We start from the raw sequence: 19,878 nt of genomic DNA, 5'->3' as shown, positions 1-19,878 counted from the left end.
CAGGCACTGAAGGAATTTGGCAAGATGCTGTTGTTTCCCCACATCCTTATCTTGGAAAACAAGCTGTGTGCTAATGATGCTGGGAACAGCAAAACCAAACAGCAATCTCTGCTTGGCTGAGACCTGCTCTGGGCAAAAAATAACATCTCAGCCAGGCCTGCAAAAAAAAGCACCTTCCCCAGAGAAAGGAGCCTCTTCCAGCCTGGAGCAGGCCATGAAGTGATGATGCAGAGAGAATCACAGTCATAGAACTGTTTGAATTGGAAAAAAACATTAACCCAGCACCACCATGGCCACTAAACCATGTCCCAAAGTGCCATGTCTACAAATTTCTTGAACACCTCCAGGGGTGGTGACTCCACCACCTCCCTGGGCAGCCTGTTCCAATCCCTGACCACTCTTGCAGCAAAGAAATTTGCCTCACCTTCAACGTAAACCTTCCCTAGCACAATTCCAGATCATTTCCTCTCCTATCATCTGATACTAGGTAGAAGAGACCAACCAACCCCCACCTCACTAGAGCCTCCTGTCAAGGCATTGTAGAGAGCAATGAGGTCTGCCCTCAGCCTCCTCTTCTCCACACTAAACAACCCCAGCTCCCTCAGCTGCTCCTCACCAGCCCTGTTCTCCAGACCCTTCACCAGCTTTGTTGCTCTTCTCTGGACTTGCTGTAGCCCCTCACTGTCCTTCTAGAAGTGAGGTCCCCAAAAGTGACCCCAGTACTCAAGGTATGGCCATGCCAGAATAGAGTGGCACAATTGCTTCCCTGGTCCTGCTGCTCACACTATTCCTGATCGAGGCCAGATGCATGCTCCTGCCCTGTGGACTTAGCCACCAAACAGCACTGCCACTGGCCGCCAAATTCCTGATGCTACCCTAGGTGGCCCAGCATGTGAATGAGTGCTGTGTGGTGGGCAGACTGGAACTACCTGATCCAGGAGGAGCTACCGCTTTAGAAAGATCAAAGAAAACCAAAGAAGGACCCACAGTGATCCTGAAATCAAGTTATTAAGTCTTTCTGGGGTATTCAGTTTTGAGAGGAGAGGGCTGAAAGGGGATCTCATCAATGTCTATAAGCATCTGAAGGGGAGGATGTTGAGAAGAAGGCACCATCTCTTTTCAGTGGTGCCCAGTGATTGGACATGGGGCAACGGATACAACCTGGAACTCGGGAAGTTCCACCTCCATATCAGGAGAAACTTCTTTCCTGTGAGGGTGATGGAGCCCTGGCGCAGGCTGCCCAGAGAGGTTGTGGAGTCTCCATCTGTGAAGACTTTCCAAACTCACCTGGATGTGTTCCTGTGTGACTTGCCCTGAGTGATTCTGCTCTGGCAGAGGGCTGGACTGGATGATTTCTGGAGGTCTTCCAATGTTCTCTGATTCTGTGATTCTTCCTCTGCCAGAAGTTGCTGTGGCAGTGCACTGTACCACAGGTTCTCCTGGGCCACCTTCTGAGCAAAGAGCCAGCTTCTTGCACTGCTTTCTTATGCCCGAGCCCTTGGGAAGGGAGTGTTGCTCCTTCAGTTTCCAACCTTTGAGACACTCAACTTCAGATCCTGGTTTCTTATCCTGTCCACCCCTAGCATCATAATTATGCAAAACCCCAGCTTCATTCCTGCTCAGGCTGGGCTGGAGTCATCATGTTAATTAGCTGGGGCAGCAGACTGCCCCAGACCCAGCTCCCTCTGCACAGATCAGGTTTTATTGACACCTGGCAGAGCAATGAGCCCTGCCTATGGAAATACATGAACCTGTAATTAGCTTTTTCAGGCTTCTGATTAATTAATTGAATAGAGGTTCATCAATCTTAAAAAGAAGGCAAAAGATGTGATAATAATAAAGAGCAATAATAAATTCTGCTTAGCCTTTTGTCCCTCCTGCTTCTTGGTTATGGAGATACAGAAAGCTGAAGAGATTTAGTAAAATGAAGTCAGTTAGCTAGAAAATGATGATGAGCACCAGCAGAGTAGTGTCATAATTCTAATTTCCACAGGACCAAGCACCAGGGCTGCCACAGCACTCACACAGCTAGGTCTAGTCTGGCTGTCCTCTGCTGCTGTTCGTGCCTACAGAGATTCACAGAAGCGTTTGCATTGAAAAGCCCTTTCAGATCATTGAGTTTCTGCCAGGCCTCCCTGCAAAGCAAGATACTTGGCCCTTCTACTCTTTAGCAAGGTGGAAGGGAAAACCAGAGCCAGGTCCAGCCTCTTCCCTTTTCTCAGCAGCAAAAGCACTCACAGAAATTTGTGCACTCAGGGAGTCAGCCCCAGAGGTGCCCTAAGATAACACCAGCTGTGAAGCAGAGAGACAGAGCCAAGAGAAAGGAGCTGTGATCCCTGATTGCTACCCCATGTCCAAAGGATCCATAGTAAGACTAAACTTCTAGGACAAGCAGGCTGCAGAAGACAGGTGTGCACTCCTGCTGAAGAGATGCCACTCAAAGGACACTCTGCCTCCTTTGTTTCAAGGCCAAATCCTCTGGGTGCCATAGCTCAGTACCACACCACTGAAGTCGACATTACAGATTCCAGCTGGCTAAATTGGCTTCCATCCACTCAGCAGGTGATGGCCAGTGGCTGCCTGAGCAACCACTGCATGCAGGAGCTCCAAGATCTGCTCTGAAGGCTAAGCAAACAAGACAAACCACCGTCCCCTTCTGAGCTCATGTATGTCCTGTCACCTTAGAGGCATCTGTTGGCTTGAAAACATCAGCCTTACTTCCAGCAGCTACTGCTGCTCTCTATTCATGCTGAATTTTTTTCTCTCTTCATTTTTCCAGCTGCTTCTATTAGCACAATAGCTGAATGCAAATCCAAATCACTCTGGTGATTAGCTGTGAATATTACTTTCTGCAATGGGTTTGGGGTCCCAGGCAAACAAAGGACTGTCTCCAGTGCACTGCAGACAGCACCATTGTGTGCTTCACAGATGTCTTTGCACAATCAGATTTTCATTCATGAACTCATAGAAAGGTTTGGGCAGAAAGGCACCTTAAAGATCATCCAGTGCCAACCCCCTGCCATGGACAGGGACACCTTCCACTAAACCAGGTTGCTCAAGGCTTCATCCAGCCTGGCTTGGAATGTCTCCAGGGAGGGGGCATCCACAACCTCCCAGGGCATCCTGTACCAGGCCTAACATAACTTTTGATAGAGCTGAAGGAAATGAGTGGCCTGTGGTGGGAAACAACATGACTTGGCACACACAACATTTCCTCTCCTGCAGACCTATCAATTACCAAGGGACTGCTGACTGAAGGAGGTGCTACTCAGCATGAGTGTGGCTGGAACAAGTCCTGTGTAATTAAAGACAAGAACAAATGACCTGTCCAAAAACTTATAGTGACTATCCCATAGCATTATAATTCATAGCCAAGTGCTCTTCCTTCAGCTTTTCTCTATGATAAGAAAACCCTGCAGCTGAAGGCTAATAAACTATACCCAAATGGAAGGAGTTGTTTCTAGAGCTAAGGAGATAATGGGAAAAAAAACCCACTGTATCTTGAGGCAAAGGAATCTTTCTTCATAGATGTGAAACCTGCTTGTAAGAGCAGCTGGGCTAAGCAAAGGCTCCTCAAGAAGTGAAACACTTCTAGGGAAGAGAAGGGGGGAAACAAGTCTAGGGAAGAGAAGACAGAGAGATGACCAAATAATTTGCAAGTTTGCAAAAAGCAAAAATGGAAGGCGAGGCTATTCCTTATATCCATAGAAAACAGATCAAGTAGTCATGGCTGAGGGAGATTTAGATTAGACAAGTTCGAATGTCAGAGAATAATTGCTGCACTTCCATCACAGCTCATTTTTCAAGGCTAGACAAACGTGTCGGACAAGAAAAAGGTAGAGAGAGCTGATCCTGCCTTGAGGAACAAAAAGACACCAGATGATCTCTTAGAAGTACTGCTGGAGTGAGTCTAGAGGAGAGCCCCAAAGATGATCCAAGGGCTGGAGTGCTTCTGCTATGAGGACAGGCTGAGAGAGCTGGGGTTGCTGCAACCTGGAGAAGGCCCCAGGGGTCCTTAGAGCTGCCTTCCAGTACCTGAAGGGATCCTACAGGAAGGCTGCAGAGGCACTTCTCATCAGGGTGTCCAGAGCCAGGAGAAGGAGGAATGGTTTGAAGCTGAGGGAAAGCAGAGTTAGACTGGAAGAAGTTCTTCACTATGAGGGTGGTGAGACTCTGGAATAGGCTGCCCAGGGAGGTTGTGGATGTTTCTCCCTGGAGGTGTTCAAGGCCAGGTTAGATGAGGCCTTGAGCAGTTCAGTCTAGTTGAGAGGTGTCCCTGCCCATAGCAGGGATGTTGGAGTAGATAACCTATCAGGTCTCTTTCAACCTAAGCCATTCTATGATTCCCTGATACCTTCCCATCCTGTTTCCCCATGTTGGATTATGATCTAGGGCTGTGTTGGTAAAGCCTTGGCACCAGGAGATAATAAATGTCACCTCCAGAGAATGGAAGCACCATGTTAAGAAGCAGTGGGTGCACATCTGCACTGCTGCTCTCTTGGCATTTTCATGAGCAAAAGGTGTGCTCAAAAGAGGAAGAAAGTGGTGAAGAGCAAGCACTTAAGAGCAGGCTTAATCGCATCAACTCAAACCTGTGCTGCATATCATTATGTGCTGGGCTTTGCTGCAGATGCAATATTTAAGGCATGATGTTGGAATACAGAATGGGATACAGAGGTTGGAAGGGACCTTCAGAGATCATCTAGGTGACCTCCAGGACCTCATGCCTTGTTGAACAGAAGTGAAGGCATGAATACTAGAAGGAGAAAGGGAGCCCTGCATGGAGAACACTGCAGCATGTCAGGACAACCTGCTCTCAATGAGTGAGGAAATGAAAAGCCAGGAAGCATTTTAAAAGCCTGTGCAAGAGTGAGGAGCCTCTCAAACCCATAGCCCCAGACTGCGACACTGTAGGGCAGTAACTAAGGCTGGAATTTCTGCCCTGACAGTGTTGTGCTAAGTCAGCTTTTTCTTGGTTGGTTGGTTGGGTTTTTCAGCAAGAGGTGGTGGGTAGAGTAGAATAGGGTGGGAGAAAGGAAAGGAGAGGTGGCAAGACACAGCAGCACCTGCTAGTAATACATTGTGCTACTCAAAAGTGTAACTAAAATACACAAAGAGAAAAACAAACAACATTTCAAGGGCATTGCCAGCTGCTCCTAAGGGAAGGGCTTGGACAAGGTCTCTGCTCACAGGGATCTATCGTCAGGAAAGGGAAAGCCTGCTCCCAGTTTTGCCAGTACCTTGCCACGTGTAAAATCTTTGGGAAAAGAGCTTTGTGCAAACTGTTGCCTCTGGGGTTTGGCCTCAGTTTCTCCACTGTCTATAGTCACCATGCAGAGAACGTAGATCCATAGATTCATGGAATGGCTTGTGCTGGAAGACACCTTAAAGACTGTGCAGTTCCAACTCCCCTACCATGGGCAGGGACACCTGCCACTAGACCAGGTTGCTCGTGGCCTCATCCAACCTGGCCTTGAACACCTGCAGGGAAGGGTCATCCACAACCTCCCTGGGCAACCTGTTCATCATCAATAAATCAAGGAAGCATCTGAGCAGGGGGAAGCAGGATGTTATCTGCTTGAGATTTTCTCCAGAGGAGTGCTGTGAGGATCCCACCCTTAATGTTAATAAAATTTCTCAATACTGATAACATTCTGGCAACAAAGTTGATGCTTCATTAGCAGAAAAAAAACAAACTTGTGGCTCCAGCAAAGTCCTTCTCAATGTTTCAAGGTCCAAACAGTCTCCCAAACACCACTCTTTTAACTCTGTCTCCTGCCTTATAGGCTGAAACAGTAAGAAAGTGACAAGGAAAAGATAGGATCAATAATTAAAGGGCTGGAAATGAACAAATGGAATTAATTGTTCCAAGAAGGATGAGGAAAGGAACCTGAGAAATATCATCTATCTTTATCTCCCAGTCTGGCAGAACATTTACCAAGCATCTTTAGAAAAAAGAGATTCTGTCTTCACTGGTTCAGGTTTTTGAGTGATGCAAATTTAGGGGTTTGGGCTTTTTCCAGTTGTGTTTTTCCCTCCCCCCCCCTTTCTTTTTACATTATGCTTTCTCATTTTATGACACGTCTCAGACTTGAATCACTCACAGCAGATGGCTCCATGAATACTGGATATTTCCATAAATAATGACAGATTTCCCTCCAGTCTCCCCACCCTCCTCCACTCCACATGCCCAGGCCTTTTGTGTGCTATCTGCAGATACGCATTCAAATTCTGGTCAGCAAACAAGCCCATCTAGGACCATTGTCATTCCTGCAAGCCCAGTAGAATCAGTAAAACAATGAACTCATCATCCCATTTGACTCAAGAGTGGGTTTTTTTCCCAAGCCTCTCTGAGATGGAAAGGCAAATCTATAAGGCATTTACTGGAACTGAATACCTCCTTGGGCAGCAGCAGAGATCCACTCTCCAAAGCATCCTAACTCTCTACAGCCCTGCTGGGGCAGATTTCCTGCGCCGACTTTTAGTTCAGTGGTGGTAAGGCAACATCTTCGAGTTCTCTGAACTCTTTGGCCACCAAGGAAACCCCAAACTTCAGGGCAGGTGAGGAACCAGCCCTGAATTCAGCTATGGAAATTCTCCTTGCACAAGAGGAATTTCTAATGCAAGAAAGAACCTCGAGAGCCACAAAAGTCCTCCATGTTTGGTGTATTATTTGTGTTTGATTTATTTGGTGCTGCTGTCTTAGGGAGAGAGAAGCAAGGTGGCTTTTAATTCAGGGCATTAGAAGAGAAATATTAAAAGATTCTTAGCAGAGCAATAATTTATGGTTAACTTATTGCTTCAAGTGCTCCTCATATGCAATCTCTATACATTGCTATCGAATGACCCGGTAAATAATTAATAGCTCTAATTCTGTCAGTGTTGCCAGGGCAGGTTTCCCTGTAGAAGGTTAATGCTGTGGTTTAATCCTTTATTTATGTGATTAGCAGTCCCAGCCAGATTGGTTTAATGAGGTCACAGGCAGCGAATCATCACCACTGGGCAGGAACCCCTCAGCAACCTCTGTCTGAGTGATGCTCAGTTCTGCTGCGCTGGCCAAGTGCCCGTGGGGAACCTCTAGCTGGTATCTGGGAGGAAAACTGGCTCACTGGCCAGGCACCAAACACCAGGTAACCCTCTCCAGGTAGTCTCACCTATGTTAGAGAGCCACAGTCATCCAGGTGAGATATGGAAACACAGCAATCACTGGAGCACATCAGCCCCAGGTTCATTTGTGCCACTTTTGTAGTTTAGAGTGTCCAGAGACAGAGAGAGAAAAGCATCACTATGAGGAGGTGCAGCATGACTTGCCACTACAGCAGTGCCTGAGGCTCACCTGAGATAGGCAGCATTTGGATTAAATCCAGATGACCATCTTCCTCATGCCAGCAAGAGCACTCAGGGCATTCACACTCAGTGCTAGGGAGGGAATTAACAGGGGTTCAGCTTTGACAAGATCTCAGTCTGATATCTATGCAGAAGACAGCTTGGAGCACACAGAGCAGGCTCTGTGCCTGCCTTTCCTTTCACACAGTCACAGAATAGCACCTTGGAAGGGACACCAAGCTTCATCTGGTCCAAGGTTTCTAAGTCACAGCAGAGTTGAAATGAGCTGGCCCAGCACCCTGTCAAGCTGAGTCTTCAAACTGACCCATGGAGGGGACTCCACTGCTTCCCTTGGGAATGGTTCCAATGTCCAACTGTTCTCATAGGGAAACGTTTTCTTCTAGAGTCCCATGGATATCTCCCCAGCAGGAACTTGTCCCCATCCCCTCTTGCCTTTTCCATGGGACTCCTTGTGGAAAGGAAGTCTCCATCCTCCTGGCAGCTACCCTTAACGTTCTGGTGCATGGTGATAAGGCCTCTGCTAAGCCTTCTCTTCTCCATGCTGAACAAGCCCAGCTCTCAGCCTGGCAGCTCTGTCAGTCCTCTGATCATTCTCTTGGCCCTTCTCTGGACACTTTCCAGCCTGCCATCATGGCTGTGTCTTGAGTTTGTTGGCACAACAGGGACCAGCCCCATGAGTGGTCCCCAGCTCTCTCAGCCTTCCCTCACATGCAGGGCTGCCAGTCCTCTGATCACTCTCCTGGCCCTTCTCTGCACATTTTCCTTGTTTGATTTCTTTGTGCCCTTGTTTCTCTAACATACTCCAGATTTCTAGATCTTTCCCCAGGCTGCTTAAGGTATTAAGGGCCAAATGGCAACAATCATTTTCATCGGGACATCTGAGACCAGAGCATCCACCTTGCACTCTAATCTCTCACCTAGCCAGTGCCCTCACTCTTCACAAGAAGGGGCACTGCCAAGGGACATTCTGCTGTCAGGCATTCTGACTTTAACGGGGTTGAATGTAACAAGGGAGCACTGAAAAGACATGACCTGCCCGAGCAGCAAACAGAGATATCTCTGTGTTTTGTTATTCCCAAACCCCATCTAGACTGGCTGGAGAGGGCAGAGGGCTGAGGAGAGACCCCTTGCTCTCTGTAACTCCCTGAAAAGATGTTGGCCTGGAGGTGAAATGGGGGAGGTTTGGCTGGGTACTGGGGACAAAACCTTGCTCTCTACAACTACCTGAAGGGATGTGGGAGTGAGGGGGGGGCAGACTCCTCTTTGGGGACAAGCAACAGGACTAGAGGAAATGGTTTCAAGCTGTGCCAGGGGAGGTTCAGGCTGGGTGCTAGGAAATACTTCTTCACAGAGAGGGTTGTCAAATACCGGAATGGTCTGCACAGGGCAGCGGTGGAGTCGCTGTTCCTGGAGGTGTTTAAGCAGCCTGTGGACCTGGCTGTTAAGGACATGGTTTAGTGCTGACCCTTCAGTGCTGGGTCAGAGGTTGGACTGGATGATATTTGAGGTCTCTTCCAACTGGATGTTTTCTGTGATTCTGTGAAAGGCTTCTCAAAGGCTGGCACAGGCTGCCCAGGGAGGTGGCTGAATTCCCATGCCTGGAGGTGTTTCAAAGAGGCAGGGATGTGGTGCTGAGGGCCATGGTTTAGCACCAGCCATGTTAGAGTTAGAGAATGGTTGGACTGGATGATCTCGAAGGGCTTTGCCAACCAAAGCCATTCTGTGATTCTGAACAGCTCAGGTGTTTCTTTCCTGTCTTATCCTTTGCCCCTCCCTGTGTCACAAAGGTGTGCAAGGTGCCTCTCTATCCCTTTCCCTGGGGTTCTGTGGTGGTTTAGTTATTAATTTTTATTTTCTGTGGGGTTAGTTTTTTTTTTTAATTATCAAATGTTGTTTTTGCAGCCAAACTGCCTTCAGCTCCTGTTCTGTTTATTATACTCTGCACAGAAAGGGATGAAAAGGGAACAATTCTTGGAAGAGAAACAAAAGCCTGCAATAAGCTGTGTTCTCAATTACCCTGTAGCATGCTGACTGGGAACAAGGAAACTTGCCACACTGACATTTACAGCTGGAAATTGGCTTTGCCTCGTATGGTGGTGTGCAAGAAAGCCCTGTGCTGCATCCCTCTTTGCAGACTGCCCTTTGTGAGCTCTCCACCATTTATTGGCACAGGTATAACAACGTCCTTTGGACAACAGACAGTTCAGGTGAGCTCTGGAGAAATCAAAGCAGGGAAGCAGATCAAAGGCTAGCAATATTTCTATCACTAACCCACGGACAGGTTTCTTCCTCTCTAACAATTTCCACCCTGGCGAAGCTCGGGGTCACTAAAACAACATCCAGCACCATGAATTAAAGGCTGAAAGAGATCACACAAAACCCAGCCTTCTCAGGGAAAAGCAGAAGCTCCTTCCATGTGTTGGCTAACCCCAGCCCTCCATCAGGCCCAGAACTTTTCTGCCTCTCACACAGCTGCTCAGTTTCACGTGCTAAATCCTACTGAAAAGAAAGAAAGTCCAGTGTATAAGGTGAAGTGCATGATCTGGTCCCCATGTGGAGCCATCTCACTCTCTGGTCAGATCTTCAGGAGGCTACAGACCTAAGATTCTCTCTTAGGAATTTCTGTGTTATGTCCAGGGAAGCAGACCCAGTCTCCTGCATTCAGAGACTCACACACACAGTCCCTGCTTTTTTAAGCCACCACTGAGGGTGCAAGTCCAATGGCTGAGACACTACCATCAATATCCCTCTATATGAACCCCAGCAGAGGGGCAGTGGCAAGGATCAGGCCTGGGCTGGCCACTAACCAAGCATAAAGTGCTCTCTACCAGGCTCTCTCCCTTCCCAAAGGGAAGAGAAAGGCAAGGGAGAGAGGCTGATGGGTTGGGAATAAACTGAAACTGCTTTAATGGACCTACCACCATTAAAATGAAATAGGTACAAAGAGATACAAACCAGTGTGGACCCCAATCTCTGATGGCGGTTGATCACCGTCCACCACTGATGCTGTGGCAGAAGTCCCAGACAGGACTGGGGAGCAGATGGGACCCACATTCAAGAGCTGGATTCTGGAATTCAGGAACTCATGGATCAGGATCAAAGGCAGAATGGACAGAGTCCTCCCTGGATGATGGCCACTGAAGAAGAGAATGAAGAAAAACATGACCTCAGTGACCCCTCAGCTTTATACCAAACATGAGATCCCGAGATGGAATCCCTTGCTGGCCAGTTTGGAGTCACCAGAACTGTCTGCTCCTCCCTGCAGGTGTGGCCTTTCACTCTGCGCCCCCACACAGCACACGAGCTGTAGCAGTGCCCCTGGTCTGCACCCCAACCTCTAGTGCTGACCGCACTACAGTGCAGCCACAGTCAGTGAGAACATCGTAGCCTGAGCTGCAGAAAGTGCAGAGCCTGAGCAGAGAAGGGACAGCACTGACCAGGGTCTGCTCTGTTCTCACCCAGAGCAGACCAGGCCAGGCAGGGATGTCAGCTGTAGTCGGAGAGTATTTCAGACTGTCCCACCAGGAGCTGAGCACCATACTGGTCACTGCCCAATAGGCAGGCTGCTGGGCTGGCTGTATCCCACTAGGAATGCTCTGCAGGGCACAGCCCAGTGATGTCCTTTGGGTGTGGTACACCCAGGGAGGACTGGCTGAGGAAAAGCTGCTTTCTTTCTGCACAGCTACCCTCCTTGTCCTGACAGGGAGCATTCGCTGCTTCTTTTGATGTGTTACTGCTCTCCTTCATTTCAAAGCAGCCATGCAGGTAGGGGCAACATTTTGCCTCAACAGGCAAATGAAAGAGAGGAAAGTGCTGAGCCCACCAGTACTGCTGCTAAGGCTGCAGATGATTGCAGGACTTGGGACATGAGCTGAAAGAGCTCTCCTAAAAAGCCTGATGAGGAAGTGTCACATACAGAGCAATGTCCTGCTTATTCTCATGCAGCGAGCAAACGGCTGCATGGGTCTGGGGGTGAGGGAGCAGAGCATCCAGGCAGCCTCTCACACATCTTCACCTGCAGCTCCAGCAAGCCAGCCTGCATTTGTAGAGGGGAGGCAAATGCTATTTGTTCAATGTGTGCTGGATGGTTTCCTGAGCTTTGGCTTGCATTGCTCTGTTTAGGGAAGTGTCAGCATCTAGTTCCAACCCCTTGCCATGGGCAGGCTTCCTTCCACTAGACCAGGTTGCTCAAGGTCTCATCCAGCCTGGCTTTCCACCCCTCCAGGGCAGGGGAGGCATCCACAACCTCCCTGGGCAACCTGTTCCCAGTGTCTCACCAACCTGTCAAGAATTTATTTTTAATCTTCACTCTTAGTCTCTCCTCTTCCAGCTCGAAGCCATTGCCTCTCATCCTGTCACTACAATACCTTGTCAAAAGTCCCTCCTCAGCTCTCCTGTAGCCTCCTTCAGGCACTGGAAGGCTGCTCTAAAGTCTTGCTGGAGCCTTCCCTTCTCCAGGCTGCACAGCCTCAATTCTCCCAGCCTGTCTCTATAGGGAATGTTCTCCTCTGATCAAACCCTTCTCTGGACCTACTCCAGCAGTTCCATGTCCCTCTTATGCTGGGGACACCAGAACTGGATGCAGTGCTGCAGGTGGGGGTGTCAGCAGAGCAGAGGGGAGAACCACCTCTTCTGCCTGCTTTCTATTCATTTTATTTACAAACAAAACCTCTGCTGAAGATCTCTGGCTCCCACAGATCCCCTTGTTTGTTTCTTTTCTAATAGGGGAAGAATCAATCCAGAGAATGGAGACGGATGAGGCTCCCTTTTCCCATACCTGCCATGAATTCAGAGGGCACATTTCCCTTCTGCTCCCACGGCTGTGCAAGCATGGCTTGCAAAGTGCTGTTCTCTGTGATAATGTGTCTGCTAACATCTGGTTCTATTCCCTGAAATTTCCCCTTCTATTTCACATCCTGCTTCTCTCTCAAACACAGCCTGAGCTCCAGGCAGCTCCAGCTGCCAATTATTTACATTTCTGAGTCTCTCTTTTTCTTTTTTTTTTTCAGGAAGGCTCTCATTGCTGTGCCTCTCTTGCAGTCTGAAGACTGTCTGGAGATGTATCTGTTCAGTGCAGGACAGTGTGGACATCAAAGCAAGAACAGCTCTTGGAGCTGTGCCCAGGCTAACCTGACAAAAGGGCTAGGAGCGCTTCTTCATCCATACATTACTCCTCCCAAGCCACTCAACAGATTAGCAAATCACAACTTTCAGCATAAACCCCTGGTTGTTTTTTTTCACTGTGCTGTCTATTGATGCTCTCACTCACTTATGGGTTTCTTCTGTCAATGTATTTATTGTAGATAATCAGAATCACAGCGTGGAAGAGGCCTCTGAAGATCATAGAATCCCAGAATGGCAGGGGTTGGAAGTGACTTCTGAGCATTGTGGAGTCCAACTCCCCTGCTAGAAGAGGGTCACCTAGTGTAAATCACAAAGGGACACATCCAAATGGGTTCTGAAAGGCTTCAGAGAAGGAGACTCCACAGCCCCTCTAGGCAGCCCCAGGGTTCTGCCACCCTCAAAGGCAAGAACTTTTTCATTATGTTTTTGTGCAACCTGCTGTGTTCCAGATTGTATCCATTGGCCCTCGTCCTGTCACTGGGTACCACCGAGAAGAATCTGGCTCTGTCCTCCTGACACTCACCATTTAGATATTGATCAGCATCAATGAGAGCCTCCCTCGGGCTGCTCTTCTCCAGGCTAAGCACAGCTGCACTCTGTTTAGGCTTGCTGCTGTGGAGCTCTAGGATTCCCTCACCAAACAGTTAAAAATCTAGTGCTCAGTGGTGTTGCCCTGCCCCTAGCCCCCTGGTCCCAGCAGACAAGCTGGGGATGCTGTACACCGGTTGTCTTATTTCATTCCTGCTCTGCCAGGAGAGGCATCCTGCCATGGGAACCTCCCTGTGCTCCTCCTCCGCAGAAATCACAAACCATTTCATGGTCCTGAGCATCTCTTCTGTTATTGTTTACTGCTCCTCCAGACCCCAGCAGACCCTACTTATTCCAGGACTCCTTAGGTATTTTTTTTCTGTGTGCTTTCTCCAAGCTCCTCCAATTCTTCCTGCCTCCCTTATCACATTTTTCCCTATTAGGTGCCTGAGTTTATGAACCTTTCTGCTTTTCTCATCTGTCAGTCCCCAGCTATTTGAAGGATGCCTTCTTACTCTCAGTAATGTGCTTTACCTGCTGTTCAGCCATCTCAGCTTCCTGCTGCTTTGCTTGATTTTTTCTCTCAAGGTGATTTATTTTTGATAAATGGGATACATTTGCTCTGGGATTCTATCACTGTGTCTTTAAATAGTGTTTATGTTGCTTGCTATGGTTTAACTCTTTCAGCCTCTCATTTTTGAAGTTTAGTGTGACAGCAGTGGGTGGCTTTGAAGATGATCAGCAGCTGGAGTACCTCTGCTTTGGGACAAGCTATTCAGTGTGGGGAAGAGGAGGCTCCAGCAAGACCTTAGAACAGCCTTCCTGTAGCTGAAGGGGCTACAGGAGAACTGGGGAGTGACTTTTGACAAGGGCTTGGAGTGACAGGATGAGAGGGAATGGCTTTGAGGTAGAAGAAGGGAGATTGAGACTGGAGATTAGAAAGAAATTCTTTTGAGTGAGGGTGATCAGACACTGGAACAGGTTGCCCAGGGACATTGTGGATGCCCCCTCCCTGGAGCTGTTCAAGGCCAGGCTGGATGAAGCCTTGAACAACTTGGTCTAGTGGAAGGTCCCTCCTGCCCTCTTCCAGCTCAAAGCCACTGCCTCTCATCCTGTCACTACAAGCCCTTGTCAAAAGTCCCTCCCCAGCTCTCCTGTAGCCCTTACAGGTATTGAAAGGGTGCTCTAAGGTCTCCCTTGAACCTTCTCTTCTCTGGGCTGTACAGCTCCAGCTCTCTTAGCTTGTCCTCATAGGGGAGGTTCTCCAGCCCTCTGATCATCATCATAGCCTCCTCTGGACTTGCCCCAACAGTTTCATGTCCCCCTTATGCTGAGGGCACCAGAACTGGATGCAGTACAGGTAAAGTCTCAGCAGAGCAGAGGGGCAGATATCCTTCAGTTTGCATCATAACTGCTGGGGGCATAGCAGGGGTGCAGCTACCCCCAGATGCAGGCCTAGCAACATCTCCTCCTGCATTCTTTGCTTGTAGAGACTGCATCTTAAAATCTTTCCTCACCTCCTCTTTAAGTGGTAAAATGCTTTAGTGGTGAAATACTGGAACAGGTTGCCCAGGGATGTGGTTGAGGTCCTATTTCTGGAGACATTCAAGATGTGTCCCTGGGCAGCCTGCTCTTTGCATTTGGAAATGATGCCCTTGGAGGGTCCCTTCCAACCCGATGCAATCTGTGACCCTGTATACGGCCAAAAAGCAAACCATACTGCAGCCTTCTCATCAAAGACCTCTGCAGTTGCTCATGTTCTTATGTGCCCACTGCTAATAGGCATGTATCAGAGAGGCAGATCTGAGAGAGCACTGAGAGGTGACATTTGGGCTGTGAAGCCTTCATTGAGGCCCCGTGCTGATTAGAGTGTTTTAATATCGTAATAACTGATAAATAGACTCTGTGTCAGACATTTCACTGCCTTTTAATCAAAACTCCTAGGCTGCTAAATTAATCACCCCCTTGGGGTACAGGAGCAGATTTCCAATTTAGTCATAGAGCATCATTAATAATGAAAAGTTCTGGAGGCAATTTCTTCCCTTCATCTTCCTTTGTATGATCCAGCAGGTTTAAAGAGACAAGAGAGGGAAGGGAGGAGGCATTGACACCTTGCAGCAATCAAAAAAATACCAAACATCATTTTTGGTGTCACTCTTCTAATGACTCTCCTCCTTGCCTTTTAAGATCATCATAAAACACAGAATCACAGAAACATTCCTGTTAAAAAGACCCTTAGGATCACCAAGTCCAACCTATAACCCTACTCTGCAAGGTGCACCCTAAACCATATCCCCAAGCACCACATCCAAATGACCTTTAAACACATCCAGGATTGGTGACTCAACCACCTCCCTGGGCACTCCATTCCAATGCCTGACCACTCTTGCTGTGAAAAAATGTTTCCTAATGTCCAGTTGCAGCCTGAGCCCATTCCTTTTTGTTCTATCACTGTTTACCTGTGAGAAGAGACTAGAAGAGCCAGGCAGAATAATTCTGGTTTTACTCAAACAGTGTTAACAAAATCAAAGCTAGAGGAAGGCTGCAGAGGGACTGCTTCCAAAGGCCTGCAGTGACAGGACAAGGGGCAACGGTTTGAAATGAGAGAAGAGCAAACTGAGATTGGATGTTAGGCACAAGTTCTGCCCCATAAGGCTACTGGAATGCTGCACCCTCATGCCCAGGTTGCCCAGGGAGGAAGCTGAGGCCCCGTCCCTGGAGCCATTCAAGGTGAGGTTGGACAAGGCTGTGAGCAACCTGATCTAGTAGAGGATGTCCCTGCTGCCTGCAGGAGGGTTGGACTGGGTGAGCTTTGGTTCTATTTTCATAGAATCATGGAATGATTTGGGTTGGAATGCACCTTAAATATCACCTAGTTCCAGTCCTCTGCCATGAACAGGGACATCTCCTACTAGACCATATTGCTCAAGACCCTGCCTACCCTGCCTTTAAATACTTGCAGGGTTGGAGCCTCCACAAATTCTCTTGGCAACCTGTTCCAGTGCCTCACCAACATCACGGGGAAGAATCATCTCAGTCAAGCTTCTTCTGATGTGAGGCCACCACCCCTGGACCTCTCACTCCAGGCCTTTGTAAAAGGTCTCTCTTCAGCTCTCCTGTAGTCCCTTAAAGTAATGGAAGGCTGCTCTAAGGTCTCCCTGGAGCCTTCTCCTCTCTGAGCTGAACAGCCCCAACTCTCTCAGCCTATCCTAACAGAGGTTCTCCAGACCTCTGATTGTCTTTCTGCTCTCCTCTGGACCTGCTCCAGCAGTTCCATATCCTGCTTGTGTTGGACACAGCACTGCAGGTGGGGTCTGAGCAGAGCAGAGCAGCAGAATCTTTTTGCTTGATCTCCTGCCCATGCTGCTTTGGTTTCTGGGCAGGCAGTGCACACTGCTGACTCACATTGAGCTTCTCATCACCCAGCACCTCCAAGTCCTTCTCCTCTGCACTGCTCTCTGTCCATTCTGCACCCAGCCTGGATATGCACCCTGGCTCAGGTGCAGGACCTTGCACTTGGCCTTGCTGAACTTCATGAGGCCAGCCTGGCTTGGTCCCTGTGGGTACCATCCCTTCCCTCCAAGACAAGAACTGCATCATACAGCTTGGTGTCCTTGATCCCACTGCCTGTGATCAGCTGCTCTGCCTTAGCACTGTAAAGCCAGTCTCTTTCAAGGGGCTCCTTTCAGGATAAAACTCTTTCTGAGCAAGCATTCTTTATCTGGGATGGCTTGATTTGTCTCACTGAAAAAAAATAGCAATCACTAAAACCATTTCTCTGCTCTTCTGTCAAAGCTCAAACAAATGTCTGTGTGGAGGAGAAATTTATCCCCCCCACACTAATGGATGTGCTCCATTTGCTGTTCAAGTGTTGTCTAACCACATCCATCACTTCCTGATCATCTGATGGCAATAGTAGCTGGGTAGAATGAGTGGCACTGGCTGCATGCAGAGCTCATGGAAATCCTGATCTTGCTGCTTTTTAGGGAAGTGCTTTCCCTTGCCATCCACACCTGCATCCTCCAATCCATGCAGCATGAGAGGCTGACTCTGAAACCTGCTCAGGGTACAGGCCAAGATACATGTTCAAATGTCCATCACTGTTTGGAGAAGAGGAGGCTAAGGGGGAATCTTATTAATGCATGCAAATATCTAAGGGGTGGGTGTCAGAAAGATGAGGCCAAACTCTTCTCAGTGGTCCCCAGTGACAGGATTAAGAGGTGATGAGAATAAATTTTACTGCAGGAAGTTCCATCTCAACATGAGAAGGAACTTCTTTTACTTTGAGGGTGGCAGAGCCCTGAAGCAGGCTGCCCAGAGAGGCTGTGGAATCTCCTCCTCTGGAAACATTCAAGACCCACCTGGATGCACTCCTGTGTGGCCTGCCCTATGTGACCCTGCTCTGGCAGGGGCATTGGACTCACTGATCTTCAGAGGTCACTTCCTACTCTCACCATTCTGTGATTCTGTGGTTTTTCCTTTCTCCTCTCTTATGTGCAGCAGCAGCAGCACAGCTACCTGCAGGTAACTCCATGTAGCCATCAACAGTGCCATACCTTTATCTTTTGCTACTGCCACCAGAATCAATACATGGAGAGTACCTTTAGGCAGCCACCAGCTCCCTTGGGTGTACAAGATCACAGCACCCTAACACTGTGGTGTTTCCAGCATGAGCTGAGTTAATACTTTTAGCACCTTCACCAGCGTGTGCTTGGGTGCCAACCAAAGGGGTTCTGCACCATCAGCCTGCTGAAGTACTGGAACAAGTTGCCCAGGGATGTGGTTGAGGTCCCATCCCTGCAGACATTCAAGGTCAGACTCAGTGTGTCCCTGGGCAGCCTGCTGTAGTGGGAGGTGTCCCTGCTGCTGGTGTGGCAGAGGTTGGACAAAATGACCTTCGAGAGTCCCTTCCAACCCAGTGCAATCTGTGAATCATCTGTGAGCAATGAGTGCTGATTCAGACACAGCTACAGCTGCTAGCACATCAAATACCTCCACATACCTATATCTGCATCTCAGCTGTCCATGCTGAGGGATCACCTCATCCTGATGCCCTGCCCAGCTTCAAGCTCCATAAATAACAGATCTCTGCTATGAACTGGAGAGCTCAAGCTATAGAAACACATTGCTGGTTTGAAGCTTTCTTTCTGTTTCTGAGGCTTAGGAGAGTTCCTGCAGGTGCATGGAGCTTTCAGATCAAACACTTCTGCAGCTCTCCCTGGCATGCTGACAGTCCACACCACTCCTGTCTCTCCTCCTCTGGAAGAGCCGTAGAAGCCCAAGGCCAGAGATTGCTGCTGAACCAACAAGAAGCAGTGATTTACAGCTGACAGCAACATCTGACCTCATCAAACTCCACTCTGGGCCATTTATCACTGCTCTGGAGCACAGCAGAAGCATTAGGACTGGGGAGGGATGTGGGGAGAGGGAAGGAAGGGAGAGGGCAGCACAGTCACATTAGCTCCACTAAAAGGCAGAGCAAAAGCCACCGGTGCCTTGGTGCCCTAGAAAGGCAGTGTCCCAGGAGAAAAGTGCCTGGGCTGTAAGAGAAGTGGATTTTAAACAAGTGCTGAAATCCAACAAGGAGCTGAGTAACCTCTTGTCTCTAAAGCTACACTGCAAAGGCAAGTCCAGACCAAGGCACCAAAGCTGGTAAAGGGTCTGGAGAACAGACCAGGCGAGGAGCAGCTGAGGGAACTCAGGTTGTTCAGTCTGGAGAAAGGGAGGCCAAGGGGAGATCTTGTTGCTCTCTACAACTCCCTGAAAAGAGGTTGGGAGTTGGTCTCTCCTCCCTAGTATCAAGTGATGAGAGGAAATGGCCTCAAGTTTCATCATGGGAGGTTTAGGTTGGATCTTAGAAGCAACTTCTTGACTGAAAGAGTTCTCACAGACTGGCACAGGCTATCCAGATGGGTGGTTGAATCTCCATCCCTGGAGGTGTCTCAAAGAGGCAGAAATGTGGTGCTGAGGGCCATGGTTTAGACCCAGCCTTGGTGGAGTTGGAGAATGGTTGGACTGGATGAGCTTAAAGAGCTCTTTCCCAACTAAAATGATTTTGTGATTCTAAGAAATAAACTACAAAGGGCAACCAGTGGGGAAGTCAAAGTGTGCCTGGCAAGAGGTGTACAACAGACAGATCTTAAAGCAACAGTTTGAAGGAACCAAGAGAATTGGTCACCTGAGCCTTTTACTCACATAAATGTTGTCCCAGAGGAACAGTTCTTAAGGCTTGTCCCATCAGTGACACACATGTACAATCACAGAATCACAGGATGGTAGGGGCTGGAAGGCACCTCTGGAGATCATCCAGTCCAATCTCCCTGCCAGAGCAGGATCACCTACAGCAGGTCACACAGGAACACATCCAGGCAGCTTTTGAAAGTCTCCAGAGAAGAAGACTCCACCATCCGTCTGGGCAGCACACCCTGCCTGTTCTTCCTTTCCTCTGTGCTTTTCAAAAGCATCTAGAAAGGGAGCTACCAAAACATTCCTTAAGGGCAAGAGTGGGCATTGTCTGTGTGCAAAGAGGAACAGAGGAGAAGCAAGACTTCATGAGAAGACTTTTCACAATTCCTGTCCTCAGTTTCTCTTTGCAAACCTCAAGCCCCCCACAAGGATGCCTTTAGAAGGAAGGCACTCCAAACCATTGCTGGAGTCCCAGAACTCCAGCTTCCAGCTTTATCAGAACAGTCTGACTCTCAGATACACCTTCACTCTGCCTGAAGGGAACTGCTGAGAAGAGGACCACGGGAGTGCTTGCAGCACTCCAAACCACACATGTTCACTTAGCTGAGACAGCTGGGGCTCCAGTGGCCGTTTATAGCATCAGGAGATTGAGTGCTGCTGCATCATAGCCACCCTCTGCTCCTCCCACCAGCA

General features: G+C 48.7%; 1 long non-coding RNA gene across 2 annotated transcripts in view; it reads right to left on the bottom strand.

Moving 5' to 3' along the window:
• Window positions 1-6,682: 6,682 nt before the first annotated feature.
• The window catches only part of LOC135178061 (uncharacterized), a 156,003-nt gene continuing 142,807 nt past the window's right edge, over window positions 6,683-19,878 (bottom strand). Inside the window, exons 4-5 of one of the 2 annotated variants that reach the window (XR_010303337.1) lie at window positions 10,303-10,484; window positions 6,683-7,419 (exon numbers count right to left, since the gene is read on the bottom strand). This is a non-coding gene — a long non-coding RNA (uncharacterized LOC135178061). Of the gene's footprint in view, window positions 7,420-10,230; window positions 10,485-19,878 lie in introns of those variants that run through there. The other variant, XR_010303336.1, reaches the window with a different exon arrangement.

Source organism: Pogoniulus pusillus, chromosome 9, assembly GCF_015220805.1.
Source record: "Pogoniulus pusillus isolate bPogPus1 chromosome 9, bPogPus1.pri, whole genome shotgun sequence".
Taxonomy (NCBI): domain Eukaryota; kingdom Metazoa; phylum Chordata; class Aves; order Piciformes; family Lybiidae; genus Pogoniulus; species Pogoniulus pusillus.
This window is presented reverse-complemented; position numbering and strand designations above follow the sequence as displayed.